The sequence below is a fragment of the Aplidium turbinatum genome, chromosome 2 (assembly GCF_918807975.1).
Source record: "Aplidium turbinatum chromosome 2, kaAplTurb1.1, whole genome shotgun sequence".
NCBI lineage: Eukaryota > Metazoa > Chordata > Ascidiacea > Aplousobranchia > Polyclinidae > Aplidium > Aplidium turbinatum.
This window is the reverse complement of record NC_137473.1, coordinates 20,617,813-20,632,810: the sequence shown is the minus strand read 5'-3', so window position 1 is coordinate 20,632,810 and position 14,998 is coordinate 20,617,813. Positions and strand designations below refer to the sequence as shown.

At 39.4% G+C, this 14,998-nt stretch overlaps 1 pseudogene; it reads left to right on the top strand.

Annotated features, from left to right (window-relative positions):
• Positions 1-265: 265 nt before the first annotated feature.
• The window catches only part of LOC145788417 (uncharacterized), a 31,983-nt pseudogene continuing 17,250 nt past the window's right edge, over positions 266-14,998 (top strand).

Below are 14,998 nucleotides of genomic sequence, written 5' to 3'. Positions count from 1 at the left end.
ATAATCGCAGAAGCACACAATAAAAGAACACAATAAAGCCTACTTATTACGCAAGTTTTTTACATCAAGAAAATAGCCTAGTTTCCGACCAGATGTTCAGAATCAGAAACACAGATAAGAAAGGTCGCTATATTAAGAGTTCGCTTCTGGAAGAATAGTAGGTAGTCACTGGGAGTGGACAAGGCAAGGTAATAGGCAAGTTGTAAGAACAGCATAGCTTTGCCCAACTACAGATAAGATAGTCTTCAGTTACCAGTATCCTATAATGACTAAAAAACGAAAGAATCCTCCGACAACACGGATTGCAAAAGCTTCGGTCGGTCTTACCGAGAAGCGGTTAAGGTTCAGCAAACAGCGAGTGAAGTGCGGGATCTGTTCGAAGGAGCTATCGAGAGAAGCATTGCCATGTCACTTTGGAACTTATCATTCAGGTAAACTTCCGGCTAATAGCGTTTAGTAGCAAAGCATTCTCAATTTAGAACATGTTTAATTTAATAGTGGTAAGCAAAAGCATGCTTAGTAAAATGCGCCTGTTACGTTTTCACTTTTCAACAATAAAATTTTATAGATAAACCTGTTCAAGTGCACAAGAAACAACGCATCGATAGCCTACATTCTCGACGAGACAGTGATGACGTTTCTGAGTTTGCACAAGCAGTTCGGTCGGTGAGCTACCATCTGCAAATACAAGGTCAGGCCCTGGCGATAGCACGGCTTCACTAGATGTTCAAGCTCATCAGGAAGTTGAAACAACCTCTCATGTTGAAGTACCACCAACAATCGAAAGATCTGGGTTTCGGTCTAAAGTTGCAATGTTGTACGAAGGGGCTTGTTTGCCATCTCGGCACACCTTAAACGCTGTAACATTACGCCATTGTTTTGTATTATCGTACTATTGTTGCGTTTTCTTTTATCTGCAGTTCATTTTTCACTATATCTTCGCTGTGTTTCTTGGTAACTTGCATATTTCGCTCCTAACTGTGTTTGCGTGCGGGTACGTGCCTAACCATTTACGTACCAAGCGAGACTAAAGAGATGCCAAAGGAAAAATTCTCACAGTAGGCTACGCTAGGTGTATAGCCTAAGGGATTTTTTCTTTTGCGATCCTCAGTTTCGCGTTTACAACAGTTCTCCATGGAGCAAAACAAATAATATACATGTCCGGTAGGTACATAACTTAGCGCTTGATACTCCTTTGCAATCACTCAACCAGCGTGCGATTAAAAACTTAAGTAAGTGACTCTGATACCACACAACTTGTGTGATAATACGCGTATAATCTGACTCTTATGACGTCATATTACTATTCGACAAACAAACGCAGAATTTTTGGTCGTTCGACAAGAAAGAAAAAATCGCAGCCCTGCCGATAATTAAAAAAAAAAATTGAAAAAATCCCCCGTTAAGGGTTCGGTCTCACCGAATTGGACTCACCGAATCGGACTCACCGAATCGGACTCCCCGAAACGGGCCATTGCGGCTGTTTGTAGAGGCTAAACGACTTATACTATATACTCCAGTTTCATCTAAAATCAAATCAAACTGTTCTGCTAAAGATGCTGTCTTGCCATCTCCCTCATGGGCTACGAGCTTTAAAAGAGTTGCCAGAGCAGTTTCAACCACAGATTTGTTTTGCCGGCGGTAGGCCTGCAATGCTGGCTCTATCTTTACAATGAGTTTACGAAGACTAATTTTGTTTTCGAGAGCAGCCATAGCTGTAAGATTGTCTGTATCAAACCGTTCATATGTATGGGACTTACTAAGCAAATGATATGGCACATGCTTTGATGCAAGTTGTTCTGCAACACCTATCTCAATCTTGAGATTTCTGCTTGTGGCATTTGTCACGAGGGCATCAATCTGCTCCCATAGACGTACTGCAGACCAGCGAGGGTCATTGGCAGCTACCTGTAGTCTCTTCATCGTCTCAACATAAAAGAGCAACTATTTGGTCTCTATCTTCAAAATCAAAAAAGAGAGAATGTAAAGAGATCATCTTATTACATTCAGTGTATTCAACATCACGGAAATTTAAGATGAGACAGGGGCAATTATCGTCTATCCTACTTCTCTGTGTGGTGTCAAAGTGTAGAGTTACTTTTGTTGTGGGCTTCCTATTTACAAAGGCATTTGCACCTGCTACTTCCTGACAGAGTGCCTTTTTGTGTTTGAATTTGTTTATAGATTTAGCTGAAGGCAGGACAATTTCATACAGTTTGTAGTCTGTTGGTGATCGAAATAACAACCACAAAATAAGTTAAAAAAGTGGGTTATTTTGTCAAACTATATCATAACTCTACATGTAAAAGTTATAGCCTATTTATTACTGCTTAAACAGATTGCCTGACCCCACAAACATAGGGTAAGACACCACAACCAGGTAAAAATACCCCAAAATGACCAAGGTATGGCTAAAAACATGATTTTTCGGGAAAAATGGCGGCCATTTTGAATTTTCGCCCTGCACACTTTTTTCTTAGAACTCAGACCAAAAACTTTGTCATTTTATGTTGAGATAGGCTAAATGGAACACAAAAAAACTGTCCCTAAAGCAAAACAAAAAATTGCCCATTTATTGCCTACTGCTATTAATAATAACACTTTTTAAGTATATTCCTACCCCTTCCCCCGAATGTTTCTCCGAGAATTGGATAAGAATGTATAGACCGCTAGGTTTAAGTAAGGACCTTCTGAATTAAGTTAAATTGCGATTGTAAGTAAAAAGAAAAAAGTTTCATGTAGAAACGTGAGTGGTGATCTAAAAAGTTTCAAATACCAACAAAGTGGATAAATGTTGGCTTATGAACGACCAAACATAGCCTGCCGAGTACCGGCGTGGTAGTTTTTGAGGCTTTTTAATAACTTCTTGGCCACCATGACCACGATTGCCACCAGGAGCGTAAAGGGCTAAAGGTGGACTTATAGGCAGTTTGTTTTGGATGCAACCTATTTCGTCCCCTGAACACTTCGCTCCCCGATTTCGTCACCTGAAAAGATCAAGAGAAGAAATGTTACGAAGTCGAAGTCATTGATCAGAGTTTTCATAAACACTTTAAAATTCTTCCCTTGAACTAATTATTGTATTTCTATGGGCCACCACAAAATTAAGGGACTTTTCTTTGTAATTTTGTCTAGAAATGTTTGTTGGAAGTGAATAGATCATTCCAGTGTGGTAGCTCGTGATCACTAACCCTAATCACTATCAAAGGTGGGCAAAGTTACTTTTAAAAGTAACTTAGTTACAGTTACTTGGCCAAAATAGTAACTGAGTTACCGTTACAGTTACCGATTTCAAAAAGTAACTAGTTACAGTTACTTTCAATTACTCACAAATCTAAACATAAAATTCTGCACCTGGCCAGCTCTGCATGCAAGTCCAGTTTAGCGCAATGTTTGATATATAGTGTTAGAGCCATCCATGCTAAATAACAGCACAATTACAAAACCAACAATGTTTATTCAAAAAACTTACTCAATAGCCTATTATGTTTATTTCCTTTGAAAAATACGAGCATTTCAAAGTGCTCGTCACTTAGGCCTGCTTTTGGAGTTTAAAATGTCCTTGCCCAATAGTCGTCGTTGTGTGAGCCTCTGGGGCCCTTTTATCACCCCAGATTCACAATGTTCCCGGACTGCACTGGAAAGCTACTAGAGAGCAGCCAGACTTTGGTTTCATCCACTGGCGCCGAGTCCCGGGCGGGTGAACCGCGCCCGCCGGACATTTTAGGAATTGAAAAAAAATTTAATGCAATTTTAAGTCCCAAAATTTCTGTACCCATCTGCCACCTTCTGATACTAGCCTACTTACCTTATTCGCAGGGTTTTGTCGCCATATATATGATAGGCCCTACTAATTAAGCGATTAGTTTTCGTCAATTATTGCCATTGTTACATTCATGCAACGTTGATTGACCGTTAAACGAGCAAAAGTGTCCAGCCGCGCCGTTTGTCTCCACTCTGCCACTCGTAGCCCAGTGTTATAAATCAAAGTAAATTGCGCAAACCTTGCCAAGCTGTATTTGACCTTGCTGTGCAATTCATGCGAGGCGGAGCAATCTTTTAGCACACTGCGAAGAATGAAAACCTACTTGCGAACGAACATGACGCAGAAATGTCTTAACGGTTATAGGCAAATTGTTCGTAAGCAATTGTTCGTAAAACAATTTTTCGTAAAGCATTTCTTCGTTTACATCAAATTTTAACTGCATGCACGAAAAAATGCTTTGGGAAGAATTGTTTTACGAAGAATTAATTTTACGAACAATTGCATTACGAACAATTGCTTACGAACAATTTGTCAGACACCCGTCTTAACCATGCCTGCATCATGACTGCTCACAAAGAAGAAGTTGATGTATTTGACAAAGGCAAAATAATTGCGCAGTTTATCTCCGAAAGCACTGTTCGGAAAAGCACATTTTTTGTTTAACTATGCTATGGAGCGCCGTTTGTAAAAAGTGTTTTATACCTTTCGTTCTTTTCTCCGCTAAGGGCTTCTCGGGAGAGCTGAATTGCCGTAAAATCGCTTCTGCGTTGCATTACAGCATCTTGTTTCTTATCTGTGCGCCCGCTAGGAGCGACTTATCGTATGAACCCACCGATGTATTGTGTGTGTGTTATCGTGTTGTATCAACAATAGTAATGAAATTATGGAACCAGTACAGTATGGCAGTTTTCGTCCCGCAACCCGCACATATCAATCACAAAACTAGGCTAGCCCAACAACGTAACAAAATCGCCCCTTTGAAAAACGCACAAAATAACCTTTATGACGTGACAGTATGTGTTCGCCCGCCCAGCTATTTTGAAAATTCGGCGCCTATGGTTTCATCATCCATGACACGCAGACCTTCCTCTGTTAGGTGGCTTGAGGATGGTACAGTCATTGATGATGTGGTCTGCGGTCTGTTCCTCGGCACCACATTTACAGGAGGAGGAAGAGGCCATTCCCCATTGGTGCATGGTTGAGCGGAAAAGCCTGACGCCCGTACGGAGACGGTTGAGGTGAACCCATGCCTGTCTGGTGTCTTGGTAGTGTCAGGCCGATGGGGCATGTGTCGGCGTCAGAGATGAACGAGTAAAGTCTGGTGATGGACAAGTGCTGCAATGAAACTAATATTTCCACTGCAGCACTTGACGGTATGGGAGTGTTATGTTGTAAAAATTTTTATCGGTCCGCTTGTGAATCTGGATCTGCTTAACTTGGGCTCAGGGTCCGCTTCCAAATATTCCTGCAGGAGATTCAACGCGCATTGCTTTCTTGTTTTTTTGCGTAAAGTGGTGCAAAAAAGTCCTCTGTGGCTCTACCACCATCCTCCTCTTCAGTGTCGCTGCTTCTCCCCTCTTCAGCAAAGCAGTTTGCTTCTTCTTTTGCTTCTTCAATTTATTGTTATAATAATGCTCAACCCTGTGGTATTGTTGTGTCTTGCCTGTCTTTGGTACATATTGATTAATTGCCAAAAACAATTAATTAAGCCAAATCAGTTATCAAAAAGAGCCAAACGTCTTAAAAATTCGCCAGATTTCTCTATTTTGGCAATAAATTTGCCAATATGGCAACCCTGCTGCTACAAGGCCACAAAGCAAAAGTAGCACCGCGCTTGTGCATTTTGCGGCAACTTCAATCAGCGACTTCGGCTCTGGGTGTATTTTTTTCGTGATCTTTTTAGGGGATGGAATCGTGAGATGAAGTGTTCATGGGACAAAATAGGTTGTACCCGTTTAATCATTTGTTTTGGTTGTTATTTAGCTTTCAAGGCCAATGTAAACAATAAACACACAACTAACTATGCTTGGCTTTCGTGTTGTTCGAGGACCTGGTTGGAGTTGGAATGAGCAAGTGAGTTGACTTAAATCACTACCGGTATTTTTTTGGTTTATTAACAGTATAACAGAGGGGCTGGTCAATGGTAATCTTTTTCAGGATCAATTTCTGTTAGTATAAGCAATCTATATTCTAAAAAAATCATTTGCAAGTTAAAATAAAACCTAGTTATATAGAAACAACAGTTTCAGTACGTTTCAGCTACTGCCAAGTCTGCAAATGAGGTTTACTTGCTCAGATTGGACTTGCTTTGTCATCACGAGTTTTGACTTGCTTAGTTAGCCTACTGCTTGTTCAGTTTATCATTTGCGAACTTCAGCCACTTGTTGAAATGTTGCTTAAACTGCCATTTGCTCAGTTCACAACTGTTGACTTGTAAGAGACTCTAAAACACGTAATTCAAGTAGGTGTGAATTGTGAAGCGTCACATTTTGCAGCTTAATAAATTAGCTTTTTGCGGCATAACTCAGGCAAAGACAAAACACAGGCATGGCAAAATGGTGTTCCACGGAGATTGGTCCTGGTTCCGCATCTCTTCAATTGTACACCCACAACCACGGCCTCCGCATTCCGCAAAGTATGCATATGCAGATGACTTGGCAATTCTTCACTCCACAAAGTCAAGGAAAACCTAGAGAACACCTTCTTGAGCCGGGACATAAAAACCCTCTCTGCTCATCTCCACTTCTCCAGAAATAATGATTGAAACTCAGCAAAACCCAAACTCGCAGCAGCTTTCCATCTACACAATCGAGAAGCCGATCATAAGCTACATGCCCAGAACAAACCAAAATCTCTGACCTTCTGCCCTGAACCAAAATACTTTGGGATGACATTAGACAGATTGCTCACATACCGCCAAGATATGGTGTCACCACGCAAAAATCTGACATCGCATGCTGCATTACTCACGGAATGGCGCGTTTCAGCTAGTCTGATTTGGCTACAGTCCGATTCGGCTAGCTCCCTATTCGGCTACAGTTTTGAATTGTATTTTGTATTTTATTCCACAATATCGTTTCTTTTGCATTCCGACAAAGAAAAATAAATTGAAATGAAATTTAGCGCAAAATGTTTGAACTATTAAATTTAAATGTTTGCTCGTAACATAAAATCGACATGTATCCTACGTCACCGTCTGTATGCAACCTTAGAATATATTAGAATCTTCAACTATTACAAAATTCCAAATCCAACGACACCTTCTGTTTATTTAGAGAATGTTATATTTTATTCCACAATATCGTTTATTTTATAGTTGAAATTATCGAAGCTTTAGATGAGTGAGGTTTAGACCTAACCACTGAGATTTTAAATCATATTTATGACACCGGAAACATTTCTAGTGATATGGTACGTTCCGTCGTTCCATATTCATAACTTTACCAAAGAAAACCGGAGCAACAGAATGCTCACTCCACAGAACAATTAGCCTTGTGAATCATCTAACAAAGATCTTACTCCGAATCATGATGATAAGATTGAGACCAAAACTAAAGTCGGAAATTTCAACAGCACAGTTTGGATTTGTTCCAGACACAGGGACCATAATAGGAATTTTTACATTAAAAATGATAAAAGAGACATAGACGCCGACTTTTCAAAAAACCTTGGGGGGGCGAGAAAGGTGATGACGTCATAACCGTATTACTCAATTAAAATAGTCTTTGTTTAAGCTTACTGTCTTGTTTATATTGACACCTAGGTCGCAAACCGAATTTAATAGAGCCGCTGCTTGAAACGATTCAAAGTTTTACGCATGCAGTACGCCTTATCGTAAACATTTAGATATTGTTAGCTCATAATTGGAACAGTTGGAGAACAAGCCGATTCATTTCCTTTTCGTGTGAGTGAATAACAACGATCAAGACAGTGAAGTTATCGAAATAAAACGCAAAAAATCATGATTTCAAGCAGAGTGGAAACCCGCTATCAGTTTTGTTTATCTTGTTTCGCTCGTTCTGCTAATTACTTACCTTCAAAGTGTTCACAACGGCAAACTGTTTTCTCTTCTGTTTTTTATCGTATGTCTTTATAGTCTATTATTGAATACCGGTAGTGCAGTTCTCTCATAATTGTTGATGTATATAGTGTGAAAATATATACATCAATACAGTGCTTACTGAAGCAAAACACGGATGACAGTTTTGAAAAATGCATTTTTTCTTCAAACTATATTCGCGTAATTGTTCGTTGTGTCGTAGTTTCAACTCGATAAAGTTTGCTAAAATGATTTCATGTTTGAAGTCACAAAAAATTGAAAATTATTGGGTATCGTAGCCTAATTATCATTGCCGCTTTTATATCGTTTTAACGTCGCTAAACGTTAAAATAAGACCCTAACCCCTTAACCCCCTGCTCCTAACCCTATAACGGCAATGATAATTAGGCTACGGTACCGTACCCAATAATTAAAAAAAGAATCACCGAATAGGGCTCTCACCGAAAAAGGTTCTCACCGAATAGGGAACTCACCAAATCGGACTCACCGAAATGGGCCATTCCGGAATAGGAAACTAGCCGAATCAAACTAGCCAAATAGTAGCAGACCCGTTACTCAAGCGCCTGGCAGGCTTCAGCAGGGAGCGAGGGCTGATAGTTTGTGTATAGCAGCCTTAGCCCTTGTCTAACCTGCTCTTCAGCAGGGTACTGTGCAGTGTGCACCTGTTTAGTGCCGCAGTGCTCACTGCCATAAACAGTACTTCTGCGCACAGTGACCAGATATCTGCATCCCAGGTATTAGAGCTAAGCAGACACAACAAAGGCAGGCGTGGATGTGCCTCAATCATCTTTGCATGGGCGTTGGACTTTTCCACTCAATCATGCACTAATGGGCCTGGCCTCTTCCTCCTGTGAAAGTGATGCCAAGGAACAGACCGCTTACTACATTATCGCCGTCTTTATTCTTTAAGCCACCTAACATAGTGAAAGGTCTGTGCGTCTTGAATGATGCAACCAACTTTAGTAGCTTCCCTGTGTTGTCCAGGAACATCATGAATCTGGGGTGGTAAAAGAATAGATTCTTGGCCCCAGAGGCTCACACAACAAAGAAGAAACATAACATAGTCACCACCCCAGTCCATATAGCATAGGCAAGTTCGGCAATCGTCTTAGTAAAATTTATTAAATTAACTTTATTTACCGTAACAGTAATTCCTACTGATTAGGCTTTCGGTTAAAAACCGAATTTGAATGATGACAGTGATATCAGTAATATTGAATAAATAAGAAATACCCTGATTGTGATCTCTGTTATGACTGAAAGTACTGTGCCGTATTATTTTGTCACCATCCTTGTGTACTGCAGCCAGGAGCAGAGTTTGCACAGTGGATGTGGCACTATATGTGAATTTGTTATTATTATTATTTACTGACTATCTGACATGAAACCCAAGGTAATCTTATTAATGTGATTATTTGCAGGATGGAGGTGAAGGTCACACAGGTACAATTGTGGAAGTAGACAGCCCCAAACTGGCCAAAAACACTGTGATCGTTCAGTGGGATTGTGGAAAACGTACCAACTACTGCATTGGACACAAAGGACTTTATGATCTGTGTGTGCTTGATAGTGCTCCTGCTGGTAGGTAGTAGTTTATTTAATTTCATTATTCAGTTGAGTCCAATTCACTGATGTGATGCTCGATTGCTCGTAATATCTAAAGTGCAGTGTAAGTGCATTTTTTATCTAAAGTGCAGTGTAAATCTTACCTTAGTTTGTTTGTTTGTTTCTTAGATCCTGGCGTCAGTTAGTTTCTTGTTTTCTGTTTGCCGGTTGAAAAGCATTTCGAGATGTTAAGTTTTGTCGCAAAGTATTTTTGCCTGTTCCATGTACTTGTAAAGCATGATATAGTATCTATATAATATAAGTTTTCTAAAACCTAATATACAATACAGGACAGGTCCGTAATCCGTATTTGCTAATGCTACAGCATTATTGCAAGATGTGTTCTATCAATTTTAATTTTAAACCTACCTTTTTAGTAAACAATATTTTTGAAAGCTTGTTAGAAGTTTGTGGTGGGGCAAAAAAATGTGTTGAAGATCTATGTTCAAATTAATTCGAAATGACTACGGTACCATTTTAGCTCTCAGATGATGGGGTACCCTGCTTCAAGAGGCCTAAACATTTCCATTTCTACTAAAATCACTCTTTTTTGTCCTTTTAAGCCATGATCCTGACGGTGAAAATCTTTATTTCAACTGAAAACGCTTTTATTCAATGCCTCACTGATAGCTCGCAAGTGAAAATCAACTCTTGGGTATTTAGCTTGGTTTTGAGAAGTGTGGGGGGATTTAGTAAATTAACTCTTTGTCGCCCAATTTATATTCTTGACCAAAAATTACTTTTTGATTAAAAGTATCTTTTTTATAATGCTATTAAATATTATTTCGGTTTAATTTTTTGAAAAAATTTTTTTGTTTATTTTTATTTTTTATATGGATGATTTCTGGCATGACAACGGAAAATTTTTTCAATCAGTGAATTTGTATATTTGCAAACAATGAGTAGGCTATAAACAGACAATTAACCACTGCAATATCACATGAAAACTCTTCTTGCTACAATCGGCTGACAAGAAACATTTCATTTTTTCTATTGAAAATATGAGTCGGAAAAATGTGAAATGTGTTTCTAGGTGTAAAACACCCAAGCAAGCAATGTGATGGCTGCAACAAAGGTGTAATTTATGGAGCAAGATGGTCATGTCAGCAATGCAATGACACCGACTTATGTACGCCTTGCTACATGGATGGAAGACATGATATCTCTCACAAGTTTTATCGTTTTGATTCAAGCTTTGGGTCTGGGTAAGCCGCTGCCGCTGTAGTATTGTCAATTTCTTGTACTTTGAGATTGGCCTATTGTATCTCAAAGAAGGATTCATGTTTTTTTGTGTTCTGTTTGGATTGTCACAGGATTGCAGTTCCTCCTCGATGCGAGTGCAGTAATGTGTTAAACAGTAAAGGATGTTTTCCCGGAGCACAAGTTGTTAGAGGACACAACTGGGAATGGGAAGAACAGGATATTGGCAAAACGGGAATCATTAAAATGATTCTGTAAGTCTTTTTTGTTGAAACTTTTTACATGTGCAAATGATCATTTTTTGTGTCAATGTACTGTATTTCTATGACGCTTAGCATACAGTATGCAGGTTTGTTGTATTTTTATTAACAAATTTGTAGATTTATTGAAGCTACTTTTTATTGCTGATTAGACAGCTCAGAAATAAATATTTACAACGAGAGGTTATTGGGACCTATAGTATATAGGTAGGCCATGCCAACATGAGAGCTTCGAGTTTGACCGCAACGCCAAACTCCTGCGCTTGACAGCAGTCAAGAATCGGTACACCATTTAATGACGCGGTCCGAATTACGCGAACACGAATGACGCATCCCTAGGCGTCAAGGCACAAATGACGCAGGACTTGGCTATTTCTTACTAAAATTGATTGTTTTTTTAATTCGATATTAATTTCATTTGTCACGGTAGCAATTCAATTTGTATTTGTTACCCAAACAAAAATATGTTGTTTTGCACTTAACTAAATAAAGATGAAGGTGCCACTAATTCGTTTGTTGCTTTTTAGTTTTAATGAACAGTTGAACACGTCTGCAGAAAAACCTCATTAATCAGAAACGTTTTGCAAACTTGAAGTGTAAGTCTGGCTTCTTGCATTTAAATCTTGCTATTCCCTGCTTCATGAACAAAACAGGTCAGTTACACTCTTGTTTTTAAGACAACCGATTAGGTTCGGACGCGTAGTCAAACAGTTAACTTGAGATGAGCATATAGACAATTTTTGGTCTACAACATTCGAAAATGTACCCATTATCCAATAGAAGCATTTGTATTAAAACCTGATGATTTTTATTTTATGCGCAACATGACAAAAAACTCTTAACAGACAAAAATTAAGACACGTCTGCAATTTGGATAGGGACTCTAGATTATCCTAAATTCGGCAAACAAGTTTTAAAAAACTAATTATTGAACGTAGGCTACAGTTTCTACAGTAAAGTTATAAAAAAAAACAAAAAAACTAATGATATTGGTGAATGTTGTGAACAACTTTGTCCTAGTCTAGGCAATCCACTAAGCTTGTATTGATAGTCTCAAGGCAGTAATTACATATACACAATTTTTGCTCTATGAACTTTGAAGACTGGTTTAGAGTAATTTTGGCGTGCGGACTGCGGAATCCGAATCTGACCTCAGATTGGTCCTATCACGTCAGGTTTGTGAGATATGATAACAGCCAATTGTTACTTTTGTCAAAAGTGGAAGGTTTGACGTTGTGTTTATTACACATACACATTGTGCTGCATCCAGAAATCCAGGCCATGTGGTGCATAAATAGCTGAAATACGTCCCACAAACTACTATTTTGACACTAATTTGTTTTGGAAGCAACATTATTAACAAAGCAGTAATATCAAGCTAAAAGTGAAGCTAAATGTATAATCGACCCTCCCCCCTGTCAATTTTTTGCATGAAATAACAAAGATTTAAGCAGGCTTATGGCAATGCTTATCCAGTAACCTTATTTAAGCTATTTTGATCTGTTTAACACTAACCTTTTGCTATGGCACTGCATATGTTCCTGGTGTTGTGGTAAATGCAACGCCAAATCTTCCGCTTTTGGGAAAGATCAAGTATTTTTGTTATCATATCTCAAAAATCTGATGTGATAGTAAAAATCTGAGTTTAGACTCGGTTTTAGCAGCCTAAAATTACATTAAATCAATTTTCAATATCCAAAGAGCAGAAAACAAATCTTTTTTTGTAAACCAGTGTAATTAATTTTATTCTTCTTCTTGCTTATGAGGCAGCAATTCAGGCAACATCTCCCAATTGTTGCAACCAGAGCAATGTCTTCGTATCAGGGTCTATGAGTCTATGAGATCCACATGTTCTGCAGGTCGAAACACTGGACAGTGATTTATGATGTGCTGTGCTGTTTGACAGTCACCACAAACACAGGCTGGTGAGTCACACAATCCCCAGGTAAACATATTGTGCTTGAAGCGACCAACACCAGTACGGCGATTCAGAGTCACCCATTCTTTTCTTGGCAGGTCTGAGCCAGGTTGTACCATAGTGTGTGATGTGACTTGAAACTGGTTGGGCCGTGAGATGGTTTCCCAGCGGTCTCTTAATGACTTCATCAGGTTGAAGTGACCTTCATAAAGCGCCACAATGTGTCGAGAAAAAGGGCGCCTGGAAGGCAGGTGTTGACGTGTGAGCTGTTGTGTGTAAAGGACTACAGTGTGGAGTAGAGGGCGATCATTGACATCTGCCTTCAATGCGAGCCGTGTGGTGGAATTCTTTCTGCGTAGTTTTGGTGGGGCGATGCCTGAAGGCACTTTTATTGCCTGAAAGCGATCCCTGAAAGCACTTTTAATATATATTAGATTAATAGCAGTTTTATTGAGAAATGACCAAGTCTCTCGTCATTCATGTGTTGCAGCATTCGGGCCTTGCGTCATTTGGGTATTGTGATTCGTGTATGCATCGCTCAAACCGCAGCATAAAATCGTGTATCCGCAAAGAGTCGCTGCAGTCGACGGCAATGTCTGTTTCCGCTTGTCTACTTATGACTTAAATTTTGTACTACCCATTACTCGAAATCGATCACTGGATAGAGGCAATTGTCGTAAAGTTTCTTGCCCAGAGAAACAACAGCAAGTGCGGGTGGCTGGAGTCTAACATGCAGGCTCTCGACTGCGAGCCCAACGCGCTAACCACTCGGCCACTGCTGCCGACGACACTGGTAACAGTAAAAACTTGGTCATTTTTTAAAGTAAAACTAGAAGTTTGTACTACTGATTCATGCGTCGCTCTTTGACAATTTGGATTCTCAAAGTTATTTTTTAAAGAAAGATAAAGTACATTTAGCCTAGAGTTCAAAATCAAAGCTACATTGGCCTCCTGTCATTATTGTAGGCTCGCACCTTAGCAAGGCCTGTACATATCCGAGTTGTATCAATTGTAATTGAGTGTAATTAATTACACATTTTGAGCCATAATTACAACGCTATGGTGAGGTGGATATGCCCAAAGCGACTGGTGGACAGAGTGTCAAGTGAAGAATTGAGAAGAAGGCTTGACATCCATCAAGTAGAAGAGGTGCGACGGTGAAGGAGACTCTGTTGGTACGGCCACGTACAACAAATGGAAGAGGACTTTTGGCTCGAAGGTTCAGTCGCTGGAAGTAGAAGGGCGTAATCCACGTGCGCGACCAAAGAAGAGGTGGTGCGATAACTACGGAGCAACCTCTGAAAGGGGAACCTTGTGGCGGCCAATGTTCAAAATAGCAGTAATGGAAAGCTGCCATCAAGCCGGGTCGAATTTTGCTGGCACTCAGCTCTCGCAATACGGAAACAAAAGACGTAAAACCACGAACTAACTATTTTTATGTAATTGTAATTGAGACGTTTTGTTGTGTAAATGTAATTTTAAAAAATTGTGGACTAAATTACATATGGCAAGTTGCACGCATGATATCAATACCTTTATTGACTATTAAGCCGGTAGATGGGGTTCAGAAGGGACCTCTGCATTGTAACCTAATCTTTATCAAACGCAAGTCTATTTGTTTTTGATAAAATCAAACTGTAAAACAACATTTAGTTTTGTAATTGAAACTTTTAATTTATTATGTTTGGAAGTGACTATAATTTGAAAATTTCTGAGCAATGTAATTGTATATAGAATTTTTGATGGTGTAATTGTAATGTAACTGAACTAAAAGCTGTGTCATTGATCCAACTCTGGTGTTTGTATAGGGTCACTATGCTGGACGCTGAACTACACTGACCTTAAAGTCAGATCATGTTTGTTGATGTTACAACTTCAGGTTTTGTGTATTTCTTGTCACCAGAGATAAAATGCCAACAAGCCAACGCAGTGTAGCTGAGGTGGAGTGGAAGGGCGGAAGTAGAAACATTTACAGAGTTGGGCACAGAGGAAAAGTTGACCTGAAATTTCTGAAGCCAGGCTCTGGCTCACGTTACTACTATTCGCATCTGCAAGTTTGTGGTAAGTGATACAAGTGTTGTAGGTTTGTGCTGTTGAATAAAGTAATTTTGCGATGTTCTAAAATCTAAAGGTAACAGAACTGCAGTAGGCCTGAACAAACAATGTAATCTTGGTCAGATGAACAACAA